At 35.6% G+C, this 17,082-nt stretch overlaps 1 protein-coding gene and 1 long non-coding RNA gene across 3 annotated transcripts in view; one reads left to right on the plus strand and one right to left on the minus strand.

Moving 5' to 3' along the window:
• Positions 1-17,082, plus strand: part of FAM124A (family with sequence similarity 124 member A) — a 71,927-nt gene that overhangs the window by 49,269 nt on the left and 5,576 nt on the right. The window lies entirely within an intron of this gene.
• The window catches only part of LOC105090985 (uncharacterized), a 66,161-nt gene that overhangs the window by 2,784 nt on the left and 46,295 nt on the right, over positions 1-17,082 (minus strand). For both annotated transcript variants that reach the window (XR_837324.3, XR_010383627.1), the window contains exons 4-5: positions 9,819-9,935; positions 9,109-9,196 (exon numbers count right to left, since the gene is read on the minus strand). This is a non-coding gene — a long non-coding RNA (uncharacterized LOC105090985). The remainder of the gene's footprint in view (positions 1-9,108; positions 9,197-9,818; positions 9,936-17,082) is intronic.

Genomic DNA, 17,082 nt, shown 5'->3' on the forward strand with positions numbered 1-17,082 from the left:
ATGGTTCCAAACATATTTTAGGGTAGTTTTCTAAATTTCTGTGAAAAACGACATTGGAGTTTTGGTTGTGACTGTATTAGATCTGTAGATCACATTGGGTACTAGACATTTCTACAATAGTGTTCCTATCTAGGAACATGGAATATCTTTCCATTTATTTGTGTTTGCTTCAGTCTCTTTGATCAACATGTTAGTTTTCAGTATACAGATCTTTCACCTCCTTGGTTAATTTTTTCCTAAGTATTTTATTGTTTATAGTGCTGCTGTAAATGGAATTGCTTTCTTAATTTCTCTTTCAGTGAATTCATTGTTAGTGTCTAGAATAGCAAGTGATTTCTGTATGTTGATTTTGTATCCTGAAACTTTACTATATTCATTTACTTGTTCTAACAGGTTTTTTTAGTGGCATCTTTAGGGTTTTTTTAATTGAGGTCTGATTGACATAAGATAATTATTTCAGGTATACAACCTAATAATTCGACATTTGTATATTGCAAAATGATCATAATGAGTCTAGTTAACGTTCATCATGTTACAAATTTTTTTTCTTTTGATGAGAATTTTTAAGACCTCCTCTCTAAGCAACTCTGATATATACAATATTATTAACTATAGTCACCATGTTGTACATTACATCCCCAGGATTACTTCTGTTATAACTGAAATTTTATAAGTTTGGACCTATTTCAGCCATTTCACTTATACCCTCACACTTGCCTCTGGCAACTACACTGTTCTCTGTATCCATGAGCTTGTTTTGCTTTTTTTTTTTTCCCCTTATTTATATTTGTTTGTTTTTTAGATTCCACATATAAGGGAGATCACATGGTATGTCTTTCTCTCTCTGGCTTATTTCACTTAACATAATGCCCACAAGGTCCCATCCAAGTTGTCACAAATGGCAAAATTTCCTTATTTTTTATGGCTGAGTAATACTCCATTGTGTGTGTGTGTGTGTGTGTGTGTGTGTGTGTGTGTGTGTGTGTGTGTGTGTGTGTGTACACATATACCAAATCTTTATCCATTCATCTATTGATGGGCGCCTTGGTTCCTTCCATGTCTTGGCTATTGTAAACAATGCTGCAGTGAACATGGGCATGAAGATGTCTTTTCCAGTTAGTTTTTACTTCCATTTGCTGAGTACCCAGAAGAAATTGCTAGATCATATGATAGTTCCATTTTTAATTTTCTGAGAAACCTCCATACTGTTTTCCATAGTGGCTGCACCAATTTACATTCCCAGCAACAGTGCACAAGGGTTCCCTTTTCTGTATCTTCCCCAAAACTGTTACTTCTTGTCTGTTTGACAGTAGCCATTTTAACAGGTGTGAGACGATATCTCATTGTGGGTTTAATTTGCATTTCCCAATTATTAGTGATGTTGAGCAACTTTTTTGTCCTTGTTGGCCATCAGTATGCCTTCTTTAGAAAAATATCTATTCAGATACTCTACTTATTATTTAATAGGATTTTTTTTTTTTTTGCTATTGAGTTATATGAGTTCTTTATATATGTTGGGTAATTGACCTTTTGTCAGATATATGATTTGCAAATATTTTCTCCCATTTGGTAGGTTGCATTTTCATTTTGTTGATAGTTTACTTTGCTTGCAAAAGATTTTAGTTTGACATATTCTCACTTCTTTTTGTTGTTTTTGCTTTTGGTGTCAAATCCAGATTATCTTCACCAAGACAAATCCTAAGAAGCTTATCACCTATGTTTCTTTCTAGGAGTTATACAGTTTCAAGTTTTATGTTCAGGTTTTTAATCCATTTTGAGTTCCTTTTGTGTGTAAGATAGTAGTCCAGTTTCATCCTTTTGCATGTGACTGTTCAATTTTCTCAACACCATTTACTGAAGAGACTGTACTTTCCCCTTTGTATATACTTGGCTCCTTTGTCATAAACCAACACATATATGGTCAATTATGGGCTTTCTATTCTGTTCTACTGGCCTATGTGTCTGTTTTTCAAAAAAGCATACTTTTTTACTATAGCTTTGTAATACAGTTTGAAATCAGGAGGCATGATTCTTTTTTGTTCTCCTTTCTCAAGATTGCTTTGGATATTAACAATATTTGGTGGTTCCATACAATTTTTAAGATTGTTCTATTTCTGGGAAAAATGTCATTGAAATTTTGATAGGGATTGCACTGAATCTGTAGATTGCTTTGGGTAGTATGGACATTTTCACAATATTCTTCCAATCCAGGATATAGAATATCTCTCCATTTATTTGTATCTTTAATTTTTTTCATCAATATCTTGTTTTTGGTGTACAGATCTTTCACCTTCTTGGTTAAATTTATTCCTAGGTATTCTTTTTGAATCAAATACAAATTGGATTGTTTTCTTAATTTCTCCTTCTGATAGATATTTCATTATTGTATATTGATTTTGTATTCTGCAACTTTACTGAATGTATTAGTTCTAACAGGGTTTTTCAATGGCGTCTTTAAGGTTTTCATTATTATAATATGTCATCAGCAAATAGTGACAGTTTAACTTTTTGATTTGGATGCCTTTTATTTCTGTTTCTTGCTTAATTAATTGCTGTGGCCAGAACTTCCAATACTTTTTTTGGTAAGATTGGCTATCCTTGTTTGCACATGATCTTAAAAGCTTTCAGCTTCTCACCACTGAGTATGATGTTAGTAGGGTCTTATCAGATATAGCCTTTATTGTGTTGAGGTATGTGCCCTTTATATCCACCTCCTTGAGAGTTATCACAAATGGATGTTGTATTTTATCAAATGCTTTTTATTCATCTATTGAGATGATCGTATGATTTTTATCCTCATTTTATTAATACAGTGTGTCATGCTGATTGATTTGCAAATGTTGCAAAATCATTCTTATATCCCTGGAATAAATAAATCCCACTTGATAGTGGTGTTTGCTACTTTTCATGTATTTTTGAATCAGCTTGCTAATATTTTGTTAAGAAATTATTCTTCCATGTTCATCAGGGATATTGGCCTGTGATTTTCTTTTCTTCTGATGCCCTTGTCTAGTTTTGATATCAGGGTTATGCTGGCTTCATAAAAGGAATTTGAAGTGTTCCTTCCTTTTCTATTTTTTTGAAAGAGTTTAAGGATTGGCATTGATTCTTCCTTAAATGTTTGGTAGAATCTGGTCCTGGACTTTTGTTTGTTGGGAAGTTTTTGATTACTAATTCAATCTCCTTGTTAGTAATCAGTTTGTTCAGATTTTCAGTTTGTTCGTGATTCACTCCTGATAGGTTGCATGTTTCTAGGAATTTGTCCATTTCTTCTAGGTTGTCCAATTTATTGGTACTTAATTTTGCATAGTAGTTTTTTGTGCTTGTGATATCCATTTTAATATCTCCTTCATTTCTGACTTTTGAGTCCTCTGATCTTTCTATTATCTTTTCAGTCTCTATAACATTTATTACTGCTCTGATCTTTGTTACTTCCTTCTGCTAAATGTGGGTTTAATTTCTTTTTCTAGTTCATTAAGATGTAAAGTGAGGTTTATCACTATAAACTTCCCTCTTAGAACTGCCTTTGCAGCATCCCATAGGTTTTTTTTTTTAAATATATATTTTATTGAAGTATAGTCAGGTTATAATGTGTCAGTCTCTGGTGTACAGCACAATGCTTCAGTCATGTAGGAACATACATATATTCATTTTGATATTTTTATCACCATAAGTTACTACAAGATAATTGAATGTAGTTCCCTGTGTTATACAGTAGAAACTTGTTGTTTATCTATTTTATATGTTTTAGTTAATATCTACAAATTTCAAACTCCCAATTTATCCCTTCCCACTCTCTTCCCCCACCTGGTAACCGTAAGTTTGTTTTCTATGTCTGTAAGTCTGTTTCTGTTTTGTAAATAAGTTCGTTTCTTTTTTTTTAGGTTCTACATATAAGTGATATAATATGGTATCTTTCTTTCTCTTTCTGGCTTACTTCACTTAAAATAACATTCTCCAGGTCCATCCATGTTGCTGCAAATGACATTGTTTTATTGTTTTTTATGGCTGAGTAGTATTCCATTGTATAAATATACCACAGCTTCTTTATCCAGTCATCTGTCGACGGACATTTAGGTTGTTTCCATGTCTTAGCTATTGTATATAGTGCTGCTGTGAACATTGGGGTGCATGTATCTTTTTGCATTAGAGTTCCCTCTGGATATATGCCCAGGAGTGGGATTGCTGGATCATATGGTAAGTCTATTCCTAGTCTTTTGAGGAATCTCCATACCATTTTCCATAACGGCTACACCAGACTACATTCCCACCAACAGTGTAGGAGGGTTCCCTTCTATCCACAGCCTCTCCAGCACTTACCGTTTGTGGACTTTCAAATGATGGCCATTCTGACTGGTGTGAGGTGATACCTCCTTGTAGTTTTGATTTGCATTTCTCTGATAATTAGCGATATTGAGCATTTTTTTCATGTGCCTCTTGATCATTTTTATGTTTTCATTGGAGAATTGCTTGTTTAGTTAGGTCTTCTGCCCATTTTTGGATTGGGTTGTTTGTTTTTTTTTCTTATTAAGTCGTATGAGATGAGATGTTTATATATTCTGGAAATTAAGCCCTTGTCAGTCTCATCTTTTGCAAAGATTTTCTCCCATTCTGTAGGCTGTCGTTTTGCTTTGTTTATGGTTTCCTTTGCTGTGCAGAAGCTTCTAAGTTTATTTTTGCTTTTATTTCTATTGCTTGGGTAGACTGCCCCCAGAGAACACTGCTGAGGTTTATATTGGATAATGTTTTGCCTGTGTTTTCTTCTAAGAAGTTTATTATAGTGTCTTATGTTTAAGGCATTTTGAGTTTATTTTTTGTGTATGGTGTGAGGGAGTGTTCTAACTTCATTAATTTACATGCAGCTGTCCAGTTTTCCTAACACCATTTGTTGAAGAAACTGTCTTTACTCCATTGTATGTTCTTGCCTCCTTTTTTGACCAAAAGTTTGTGGGTTTATTTTTGGGCACCCTAGATTATATGTTGTGCTTTCATATTTATTTTGCTTTCTTTTTGATTCATTGGTTTTTCATGTTATTTAATCCCTACATATTTATGAATTTTTCCAGCTTTTCTCCTGTTACTGTTTTCTAGTTTCAAAGCATTGTGGCCAGAAAAGACACTTGGTATGATTTCAACTTTCTTAAATTTCCTAAGATAGGGGCTGTGTGACCTGTCGTGTGATGTATTCTGGGGAATGTTTTGTGTGTGCTTGAGAAGAATGTATGCTCTGCTATTGTTGGATGAAATATTCTGTTAGAACAAATGGACCTAAAGTGGCATCTGAATCCATTATTTCTTTATTGATTTTCTGTCTGGATGGGCTATCCATTGTTTAAAGTGGTGTATTGAAGTCCCCTGCTATTACTGCATTACTGTCTGTTTTTCCTTTCAGATCTGTTAATGGTTAATATTCTTAGGTGCTTCAATATTGGATGTGTGTATGTTTATAATTTTCTCTCTCTAGTTGACCCCTTTATCATTACATAATGACTCTCGTGACAGTTTGTGAATGTCCTTAATGCTTGAGTCTTTGTAGGCAGCATATAGAGGAGTCTTATTTTTTTTATCCATTCAGCCAGTCTATCTTTTAATTGAATAATTTAGGCCATTTATATTAATTATTGATAGCTAAGGACTTAATAATGGCCATTGTTAATTGCTTTCTGATTTTTTTGTATTTCCTTCATTTCTTTGTTCCTCTTGCTGTCTTTCTTTGTGATTAATGATTTTTTTTTTTTTTTGTAGTAGTAGTAGTTTGCTTTCTTTTCTCTTCATCATTGTGTATCTATTACTGGTTTTTGCCCTGTGGTTACTATGAGGCTTTCACAATACACCAGATAGTGATAACCATCCATTTTAACCTGATAACTTCAATTACATAAGAAAGTTCACCCGTTTATGTTGGTGTCCCAATTTACATTTTTATTAGTGTTCATTAACAATATTGTAGCTATAGTTATTAACACTTTTGTCATTTAACCTATTGCTAGATTTCAAAGTTATTTACACACCACCATTGAAGTATTAGAGTATTTACCAATAAATTTTATACTCTAATATGTTTTCATGTTAATAGTTAGCATCCTTTTGTTTCAGCTTGAAGAACTTCCTTTAGCATTTCTTGTAAGGCAAGTCTAGTGGTGATAAATTCCCTTCACTTTTGTTTGGGAAGGTCTTTATCTCTCCTTTATTTTTGAGGGGCAGCTTTGCTGGGTTAAGTATTCTTGGATAAATTTGTTTCTTTGAGCACTCCTGGCCTGGAAGGTTTCTGCTGAGAACTATAAAGCCTTCTCAGGATTCCCTGTATGTTGTTGTTTTTTTTTTTTTTTTTCTCTTGCTGCTTTCAAGATTCTGACTTAGATTATATAGTCTCAGTGAGGCTCTTTTTGGGTAGGATCTTTTGAGTTTCCTATACCTGGATGGCCATCTCTCTAAGATTTGAGAAATTTTTAGCCAATATTTCTTTGAATAAGAGTTCTGTCCCTTTGTCCCCTCTGTTCTCCTTCTGGGACTCCCAAAGTAAGGCTACTGTTTCTTTTGATCATGTCTTACTATTCATATATGCTTTCTTCACTCTTTCATTCTAATTTAAAAAATGGGATTTTTTTTTTTACAATATCATCATTTTTTAAATTGAAGTATAGTTGATGTACAATCTATGTTACAGGTATACAATATTTTAAAGGTTATACTCCATTTATAGTTATAAAATATTGGCTCTATTCCCCATGTTGTACAATACATGTTTGTACATCTTAATCCTCCATCTTGCCCCTTCCCTCTCCCCACTGGTAACCACTACTTCTTTCTCTTCATCCGTGAGTCTGTTTCTTTTCTGTTCTATTCATTAGTTAGTTGTATTTTTCTAGATTCCACATATAAGTGATATTTCAGTTAGCATAATGCCCTCCAAGTCCATCCATACTATATGCCAGAAACTAACTTTTTTTTTACTGCATATTATTTTTAATTTATATATGTGTACTGTTCATTGTTTCTAAGAATGTTTAGAGCTTTAGCTTTTTAAACTTAGTTATCAAAGGAGCAGAGCCAACCACAAAATAAGAATTCAAAAAGATACACACACCTTGCTCTTAACAGCAACACTATTTACAATTGCCAAGACACAGAAGCACACCAACAGATGAATAGATAAAGATGCAGCATGTATGTGTAATGGAATACAACTCACCCATAAGAAAGAAGGATATTTTGCCATTTGCAGCCCTTCATTCACTTTTTTTCCCACTTTTATCACTGGCATAAACATTTCCATTGCATTAAAAACAATACCTAGAAATAAACCTAACCAAGGTGGTTACCTGTACTCTGAAAACAGAAACGACACAAAGAAACAGAAAAACATAGTGTTGATTCTTCCAATCCAAGAGCACACAATCAAAATGGCCACACTACCAAAGCAATCCACAGATCCAATGCAACCCCTCGCCACATTCCTCACAGAACTAGAACAAACAATGCCAAAATTTATAAGGAACCACAGAAGACCCCGAACAGCCAAAGCAGTCTTTTGTAGGTCTTTTTTCTTTTTTCCTCTTTCTTCTGTTTCCTTATGGTTTGATAACTAGAGAAGGTCCTTTAACATTTGTTGTAAAGCTGGTTTGGTGTTGCTGAATTCTTTTAGCTTTTATCTGTGAAGCTTTTGATTTCTCCATCAAATCTGAATGAGAACCTTGCTGATAGAGTATTCTTGGTTGTAAATTCTTCCTTTTCATCACTTTAAATATATCGCGCCACTCCCTTCTGGCCTGAAGAGTTTCTGTATCAAATCAGCTGATAACCTTATGGGAGTTCCCTTGTATGTTATTTGCTTTTCTCTTGTTAATTTTAATATTTTCTCTTTATCCTTAATTTTTGTCAATTTGATGACTATGTACTTTGGTGTGTTCCTCTGAGTTGATTCTGTGTGGAACTCTCTGTACTTCCTGGTCATGGGTGACTGTTTCCTTTCCCGAGTTGGGGAAGTTTTCAGTTATTATCTCTCCAAAACTTTTCTCAGGTCCTTTCTCTCTGTCCTCTTTCTGGGACTCCTATAATGCAAATATTACTGAGCTTCAATGAGATTCTTGCTTAAGTTGTTACTAATCATTTCAATCAGCTACTTCTAAGATCTGCTCATTAAACTGTGGCCAAGGAATATTTCTCTTTTGAGATTTCTTAAATCACTGATACTTAATCAAATTCTGATGCTCCTTTGTTGATATAAAAATTCAATCTACCCCTGTGTTTTACAGCCAATGGCAGGGTAATTCTTAGATCATACTGAAAAATAAATATTCGAGGGAAATTCAGAACTTACACAAAGAGAAAACTTTGCATTTGGGCATGATACACAATTTAGTGTTAGTTTCATGAATGGTATTTTTCAGTTTCACAGATTCTGTCATTTAATCTGTCAGTTTCAGCTCCTAATTCTCAGATCTATGACCTTGATTTTTCTCCACTGTTCCTCAAATAGTTTTTTAATATGTATCAGCTCAGGAGCCTGGCTGTGTCCTAACAGTTCTGGATGTTCACAGTCCTTTTTTTTTTTTAGCATCTTCTGTGCTGCTTGCCACATCTCCCCAAGATTCCTACTGCTATTAAACAAGGCTGCTCCCTGAGGCACCCCCTCAGATATGTGTTGACTTGAAAATTTTCTCTTTATCATTAGATATTGCTACTGCTTTCCCATAATATGAAAGTCCCCTCATCATTTTTTCCCATCAAAACCAAATAGCTACTGGTACTTATGATTTATTATGTATATATATAGACTTATATATGTGTATATACATATATAAGTACCTTAAAATTCCCTTGATCATAAGCAATTTTAGAAGATATATATTTTATCTCATATGTGTTTGTACTTTTTTAGAAGAAAGTTATTGAGTGCCTATTATGCAAATATGAATATTTGTTTACTTACATAAGTATAGGTGCTTGAGGTCAATCAACCCAGCTCCTAAATGCCATATATAAACCTGATTGCTTTAAGTACATAAATGTACATTTCTGCAGAATGTCTCTTGTTTGTTGTGATTTGTCAGCTCAGGTACAACAGAGGCTTAAAAAAATAGTGTCTTAATAAAGACAGATACTTACCTCTGTCTTCTGTACATGTTAGCCTACAGTCCTCAGGGATCTGAGTTTATTTTCATTCTGTCCTCCACCTTCTGGTTCAGAATGGCTGCTAGATAAAGTAGCAAATATTTCTTAAAACACAGCACAGTGAGTACCAGTCTTAAAAATAATAGAAAGAAAGAAATATTAAAAATTGTTACAAAGAATAAAAAACTTCTGCTCCTTCTGCTCATCAAAAGATCAATTTACTCTCTTACTGGTATAAGCCACAGACTATCCAAGAAACGAATTGAATCCAGAATACATACAAAGAGTAGGTACTTCATTAAAGAGATGGTCAAATGGCCAAAAACATAAAAGGTAATATTGTTAGTCATATGGCAAATGCCAATTAACAGCATGATGAAATACTATTACAACTAAATATTGGCAAGGATGTGAAACAACTAAAATACTATACATTCCTGGGAGAAATTCCTTGTAGAATTATACATTGATACAATCAGTTTGGAAGTACCTACTGAAACTAAAAGTTTCTCACCGTGTGCCCCAGCGATTTGACTCCTAGTTATATGCCCAAGAGAAAGGAGTGCATTTTGTTCACAAAGGAGGGGATGTGGTCAAATGAGACCTCACAGCATCACCTCACGCTTGGTCTCTGAAGCTGGGCAGGTATTCTCTAGGCAGACAGTTGTTGGGAACAGCATGAGGCCATAGAGATATAAGCCAACCTGGTTTGTTGGGAAGCATGGTAGTTCCAAGTGGCTGGAGCATCCAGGGTACAATTCCAGAAGGACACAAAGCTTGAAGGAGTAGCCAAGGTCTTGTAAAGCTTGCTAGTGAGTCTTCTGCCAAGGAACATAGTCAGGTTTGTATTTAGAAAGATTACTCAGAGAGGTGTGTATGGTGTGTAACTATTGGTGGAAAGCCAGTCCAGGTGGACTGTTATCACTTTGCTACCATTTTGCCAATTCTGGAGAAGTACTTTACTTATATTCTGTATTACCCTGTCTTTCATTCTATGAGGAATGGAATTAGTATGTTGCTCTGATGATTCTTCAGAAAATCTTATACTTCCATGACAGCAAAGAGGAAAAGAATGGACAAATGACTGTCCAGCTTAAACCACCATCCTGTATGGCCAGAATCCCTTTCAGACTTTTCAAACTTCCTACCTAGAAATGTCACTGACTTGACAAAATGTGCACAAGCTTTGTTTACTTTTAGAGTGATCTTGCCTTTTTCCTGTAAGTCCTCCTCTCTTTCTACTAACCATTCAAAAAAGACAACCCAGGGTTCTGCTTCAAGATGGTGACACAGGAGGATTCTGAACTCACCTCCTCCCATGGACACCAAATCTAAAGCTACATATGGAACAGTTTCTTCTGAAGGAAACCCAAAAACTAGCTGAGCAACTTCTCCAAGGTGGGTAGGAGAGGCTGAGACAATGTCACCATGAACCTCACACAGTGCCCCACAGTCTGGAGGACTCTCAACTCCAAGCCTCTCCCTGTGGAGCAAAGGGTTTGAATCCCAACTTTTAAGGCCTGCGCCTGAGAGACAGGTACCTCTACCTTTGAGAACATCTAGCTTTGAAAGCCATCAGGGCTTGTCTCATGGACAAGCCCGAGAGGGCTACAGTGATCTGGGAAACAGTTCTTAAAGGGTTTACACAGAATCACCCACCCCAGGGCCCAGAGCAGAGGCAGCCAACAACCAGGCAGCTGAGGGGCAGACATCTAACTTACCAGGGACCTACCAAAATAGTCTCCAAAACAAAGCCAAGCCAGTGCCATCTTCGTACTCTCCCTGCTCCAGGTCACTGTTAGCTCCCAGAAAGAACCCTGTCTGCTCATTTCATGCCCTGCTTTTAGCAGCTGCCACCCAGGGGACACCGCTTGGTCACCAGGCTCTGGTGGACAGGAGGGCTTACATTCACAGGCCCCACAGGATTGTAACAAATAGAAAAGGCTTCCTAACTGTCTAAGCCCAGGGCCCAGCAGAGAGGCAACAGACTGAAGCCTCTAGTCTTTCTATACAAGAAGCCTGTTCATGGTTAGAAGCCTGCTCCACAGGCCACAGCTAACATACATATTAGGGAGGACAGTCCTCTCCAGAGACCAGGGAAGCTAACAAGTGTCGTCGTCTTGCTCTCCATCTTCACACTTTCCCTCTCCCTGCCCCCAAGTTGCCAGTTTCGCCAGAAAGGAGCTTGTGTAAATACTTGTTGCCCTGACGTTTGTGGCTGCCACCCTGAGGACGCTGCCTTTGATAGCGTGGCTCTGGTGGCCAGTGAGGCTTGTGTTCATAGGCTCACCAGGACAGTAGCAAACAAAAAAACAGTTAACACCCAAGGCCTGGCACAGAAACACCCATCTCCCAGTACTCCCCTAAAAGAGGTCTATCTTGCATACTTTAACAGCTGCTGCCTGAGGTTCTGGCTGCCAGTGAGCCCCAGTCTCTGTCTCCTCTCTGGGACACTGACAGGTCTAGGAACACCTTCTGTACGTGGAGCCACTAAGAATAAAGCAGACTTCTTAAACACAAAGATTTGAGAGACAACTAACTAGGGCAGGGGTGAACAATAATTGTATGTACCGCATGAGGCCAGTATTTCAGACTGGGAAATGTAGCTGTTTTCTCTGATGCATAGACACAAACATAGAAAGTCAAAGAAAATGAAGGAACAGAAGAACATGTTCCAAATGGAGTAACAAGATAAAATCTAAGAAAAAGACCTTAATGAAACAAAGGTAAGTGACTTACCTGATAAAGAGTCCAAAATAATTGTCATAAAGATGTTCATGAGCTCAGGGGAACACTGAATGAACAAAGTGAGAACTCCAAAATGTAGAACATGTAAGTACCAAATGGAAGTCACAGAGCTGAGGAATGAAATAACTGATCTGAAAAATACACTTGAGTTTTAACAACAGACTAGATGAAGCAGAAAAAGGATTAGTAAACAAATCACTGGAACTCATCAAATCACTGGAGAAGAAACAATGAAAGAGTGAAGGTAGCTTAAGGGATTTATGGGACACCATCAAGCTGACCAGCATTTGCATTATAAGGGACCCAGAAGGAGAAGAGAGGAAGGGGCAGAAAACTCATTTGAAGAAATAATGGCTGAAAATATTCTTATCCTGGGGAAGAAAACAGACATCTAGATCTAGGAATCCCAGAGAATTCCAAAGAAGAAGAACCCAAAGAGACCCTCACTAAGACATATTACATATAGTTAAAGTGTCAAAACTTAAATACAAGGCAAGAATCTTAAAACCAACAAGAGGAAAACTCATACAATGGAATCCTTGTAAAACTGTCAGCAGATTTTTTTCAGCAGAAACTTTACAGGTCAGAAGGAAGTAGCAAAATAGATACAAAGTGCTGAAAGAAAAAAAACTGCAAAACAAGAATAGTCTACCCAGCAAAGCTGTCCTTCAGAGCAGAATTGATATATATAACTCAAATCATTTTGCTATATACCTTAGACATATACAATAATGTATTTCAATTATTTCTGTATAAAACTGGAAGAAAAAAATAACTGAAGGAGAGATAATGGGTCTTCCAGATTATCAAAAGCTAAAGGATCCATATGTCTGTTTTTGTACAGATAACATGCTGTTTTGATTACTGCAGCTCTGTAGTATTGTCTGAAGTCTGGGAGGGTTATTCCTCCAGCCTCTTTCTTTTTCTTCAGTAATGCTTTGGGAATTCTGGGTCTTTTGTGATTCCATATAAATTTTAGGATTATTTGTTCTAGTTCTATGAAAAATGTCATGGGTAATTTGATAGGGATCACATTAAACCTGTAGATTGCTTTGGGTATAGTATGGCCATTTTCATAATATTAATTCTTCTAATCCAAGAACATTGGATATCTCTCCGTTTCTTTAAGTCATTTTTAATTTCCTTAGTCAATGTTTTGTAGTTCTCCACATAAGTCTTTGACTTCCTGGGTCAGACTTATTCCTAAGCATTTTATTTTTCCTGAATGCAATTTTAAAAGGGATGGTTTCTTTACTTTACCTTTCTGATATTTCATTGTTAGTGTAAATGCCAGTGATTTCTGTATGTTAATCTTGTATCCTACTACCTTGCTGAATTCTTTTATTAGCTCTAGCAATTTTTGTGTGGAGCCTTTAGGGTTTTCTGTGTATAGTTATCATGTCATCCACACATAATGACAATTTTACTTCTCTTCCATTTTGGATCCATTTCTTTTACCTGATTGCTATACCTAGGACTTCCAATACTACATTGAATAGAAGTGGTGAGAGTGGGCATCCTTGTCTTGTTCCAGATTTTAGTGGGAAGGCTTTCAGCTTTTCACTGTTGAATATTATGTTGGCTGTAGGTTTGTCACAAATAGCTTTTATTACGTTGAGATATGTTCCCTCTGTACCCACTTTGGTAAGAGTTTTTTTTTTTTTTTTTAAATCATAAATAGGTGTTGAATTTTATCAAATGCTTTTTCTGAATCTATTGAGATGATCATGTGGTTTTTGTTCTTTTGTGGATGTGGTGTATTACATTGATTGATTTGCATATGTTGAACCATCCTTGTGTCCCTGGGATGAAAACAGACATGGATCAATGGAACAGAATAGAGAGCTCAGAAATAAACCCACAAACTTTTGGTCAACTAATCTTCAAAAAGGAGGCAAGAATATACAATGGAGTAAAGACAGTCTCTTCAGCAAATGCTGTTGGGAAAACTGGACAGCTGCAGGTATATCAATGAAGTTAGAATATTCCTCATACCATACACAAAAATCAACTCAAAATGGCTTAAAGACTTAAACATAAGACAAGACACTATAAACCTCTCAGAAGAAAACATAGGCAAAACATTATTTGACATAAACCTCAGCAGCGTTCTCCTAGGGCAGTCTACCCAAGAAATATAAATAAAAGCAAAAATAAACAAATGGGACCTAATTAAACTTAGAAGCTTTTGTACAGCAAAGGAAACCATAAGCAAAACAAAATGACAGCCTACAGAATAGATGAGACTGACAAGGGCTTAATTTCCAGAGTATATAAACAGCTCATACAACTTAATAACAACAACAAAACAAACCCAATCCAAAAATGGGCAGACCTAAAGAAGCAACTCTCCAATGAAGACATACAAATGGCCAACAGGCACATGAACAAATGCTCAATATTGCTAATTATCAGAGAAACGCAAATCAAAACTACAATGAGGTATCACCTCACACCAGTCAGAATGGCTATCATTCAAAAAGTCCACAAATGAAAAATGCTGGAGAGGCTGTGGAGAAAAGGGAACCCTCCTCCACTGTTGGCAATGTAGTTTGGTGCAGCCACTGTGGAAAACAGCATGGAGATTCCTCAAAAGACTAAAAATAGACTTAAATTATGACCCAGGAATCCCACTCCTGGGCATATATCCAGAGGGAACCTTAATTCAAAAAGACATATGCACCCCAATGTGCATAGCAGCACTATTTACAATAGCCAAGACATGGAAACAACCTAAATGTCCATCAACAGATGACTGGATAAAGAAGCTGTGGTATATTTATACAATGGAATACTACTCACACAACTGACTATAAACTGACTATACTTCAGTAGAAATGTATTTTATATCTATATATAATATAGATATATATATAATATATATCTATATTACTAAAGGAGTTCAGTACCCCTAGAACAACCTTACAAGAAATATTAAGGGTACTTTTTTAAGCTGAAACAAAAGGATGCTAATTAATAACAAAAACATGAAAGTATGAATCTCACTGGTAAAGGTAAATTTATAGTAAAATTCAATATAATCTAATGTTTTAAATGTGATGGGTTAATCACTTATAAACTAGCATTAAGGTTAAAAGACAATGTAGTAAAATAACTAATTACAATAATTTATTAATGGTTACATAGATTAAAGGTGTAAATTGTGGCATCAAAATGTGAAAAACGTAGAGCTTTAGAGTGCTTTCTCACACTTGAGTTGTTATCAGGTTAAAACAGACTGTTCAAATTACAAAGAAAGAGAACAAAAAAAAGAAGGAACAAAGGAATTACAAAACAGCCTGAAAATAATTAACAAAATGACAATAATTACATACCTATTAATAATCACTTTAAATGTAAATGGACTGAATGCTCCAAGCAAAAGACAGAGTGGCTGAATGCATTTTAAAAAAAAAAAAAGGATGCATCCATATGCTGCCTACAAGATAGTCAAGTCAGATGTAAGGACACACAGAGACTAAAAGTGAAGGGATGGAAAAAGACATTCCAAGCAAATAAAAACCAAAAGAAAGCTGGGGTGGGTATATTTATATCAGACAAAATTAACTTTAAGAAAAAGACTATAATAAGGGACAAGGTCATTTTGTACTGATAAAGGGATGAATCCAACAAGAGGATATAACATTTGAAAATAGCCATGTCCCCAACATAGAAATGCCTAAATATATAAAGCAAATATTAACAAACATAAAGAGAAATAGACAACAATACAGTATTAACAGGAGACTTTAATACTCCACACTCACCAATGGATAGGTCATCCAGACAGAAAATCAGGAAACACTGGCCTTAAATGACACATTAGCCCAGAGGACTTAACAGATTATGCAGATTCCATTCAAAAGCAACAGAATACACGTTCTTCTCAAGGACACATGGAACCTTCTCCATGATAGACCATACATTAGGCCACAAAACAAGTCTTAATAAATTTAAGACAGCTGAAAATATATCAAGCATCTTTTCTTGCCACAATGGTATGAAACTATAATTGCAAGAAGAAAACTGGAAAATTCACAAGTATGTGAAGATTAAACATGCTACTGAACAACCAATGGGTCAAAGAAGAAATCAAAAGAGAAAAAAATACCTTGTGATAAAAATGGAAATACAACATACCAGACTTATGGGATATAGCAAAAGTAGTTCTAAGAGGGGAGTTCATAGCGATAAATGCCTACATAGAGAAACAAAGCTCTCAAATGAACAACCTTTCTTTATACCACAAGTACCTAGAAATAGAACAAAGAAGCTCAAATTTAGTAGAAGGGAGGCAATAACAAAAATCACAGTAGAGATAAATGAAATAGTTTTATCGATCTTGTCTTTTTAGACTCTAAGAGCTGGTTCTTTGAAAAGATAATAAAATTGACAAACCTTTAGCTAGACTCACCAAGAAAAAGAGGGGACTCAAAATCAGAAATGAAAGAGGAAAGGTTAAAATGGATAACACAGAAATACAAAGGATCATAAAAGACAACTGAACTATTAAATGCCAACAAATTGGACAACCTAAAGGAAATGGATAAATTCCTAGGAACATACACCCTACCAAGACTGAATTATCAACAAATAGAAAACCCGAACAGATCAAATACTAGTAAGGAGGCTGAATTAGCAATCAGGAGCCTCCCAACAAACAAGTCCAGGACTAGATGGCTTCACTAGTGGATTTTACCAAATATTTACAGAAAAAAATTAATGCCGAGCTTTCTCAAACTCTTCCAAAAAGTAGAAGAGGAGGGAACACTTCCAAAGTCTTTTCACAAGGCCAGCATTACCCTGATACCAAATCCAGACAAGGACAGCACAAGAAAAGAAAATTACAGGTCAGTATCCCTGATGAACATAGATGCAAAAGTCCTCAACAAAATGTTAGCAAACTGACTCAAAAATACATTAAAGAGATGGTACACCATGTTCAAATGGGATTTATTCCAGGGATGCAAGGTTCAACATCTTCCATCAATGTGATACACGTGTTATCAAAATGAAAGATAAAAATACAATTATTTCAATAGATGGAGAAAATGCATTTGACAAAATTCAACATTCATTTATGAAAAAAGCTTTCATAATAAAGGCCATATATAATAAGCCCACAGCTAACATCATACTCAGTGGTGGAAAGCTGAAAGCTTTACCTCTATGATCAGAAGCAAGATAAGGATTCTAACTCACCATTTTTATTCAGCATAG

This window comes from Camelus dromedarius, chromosome 13, assembly GCF_036321535.1.
Source record: "Camelus dromedarius isolate mCamDro1 chromosome 13, mCamDro1.pat, whole genome shotgun sequence".
NCBI classification, from domain to species: domain Eukaryota; kingdom Metazoa; phylum Chordata; class Mammalia; order Artiodactyla; family Camelidae; genus Camelus; species Camelus dromedarius.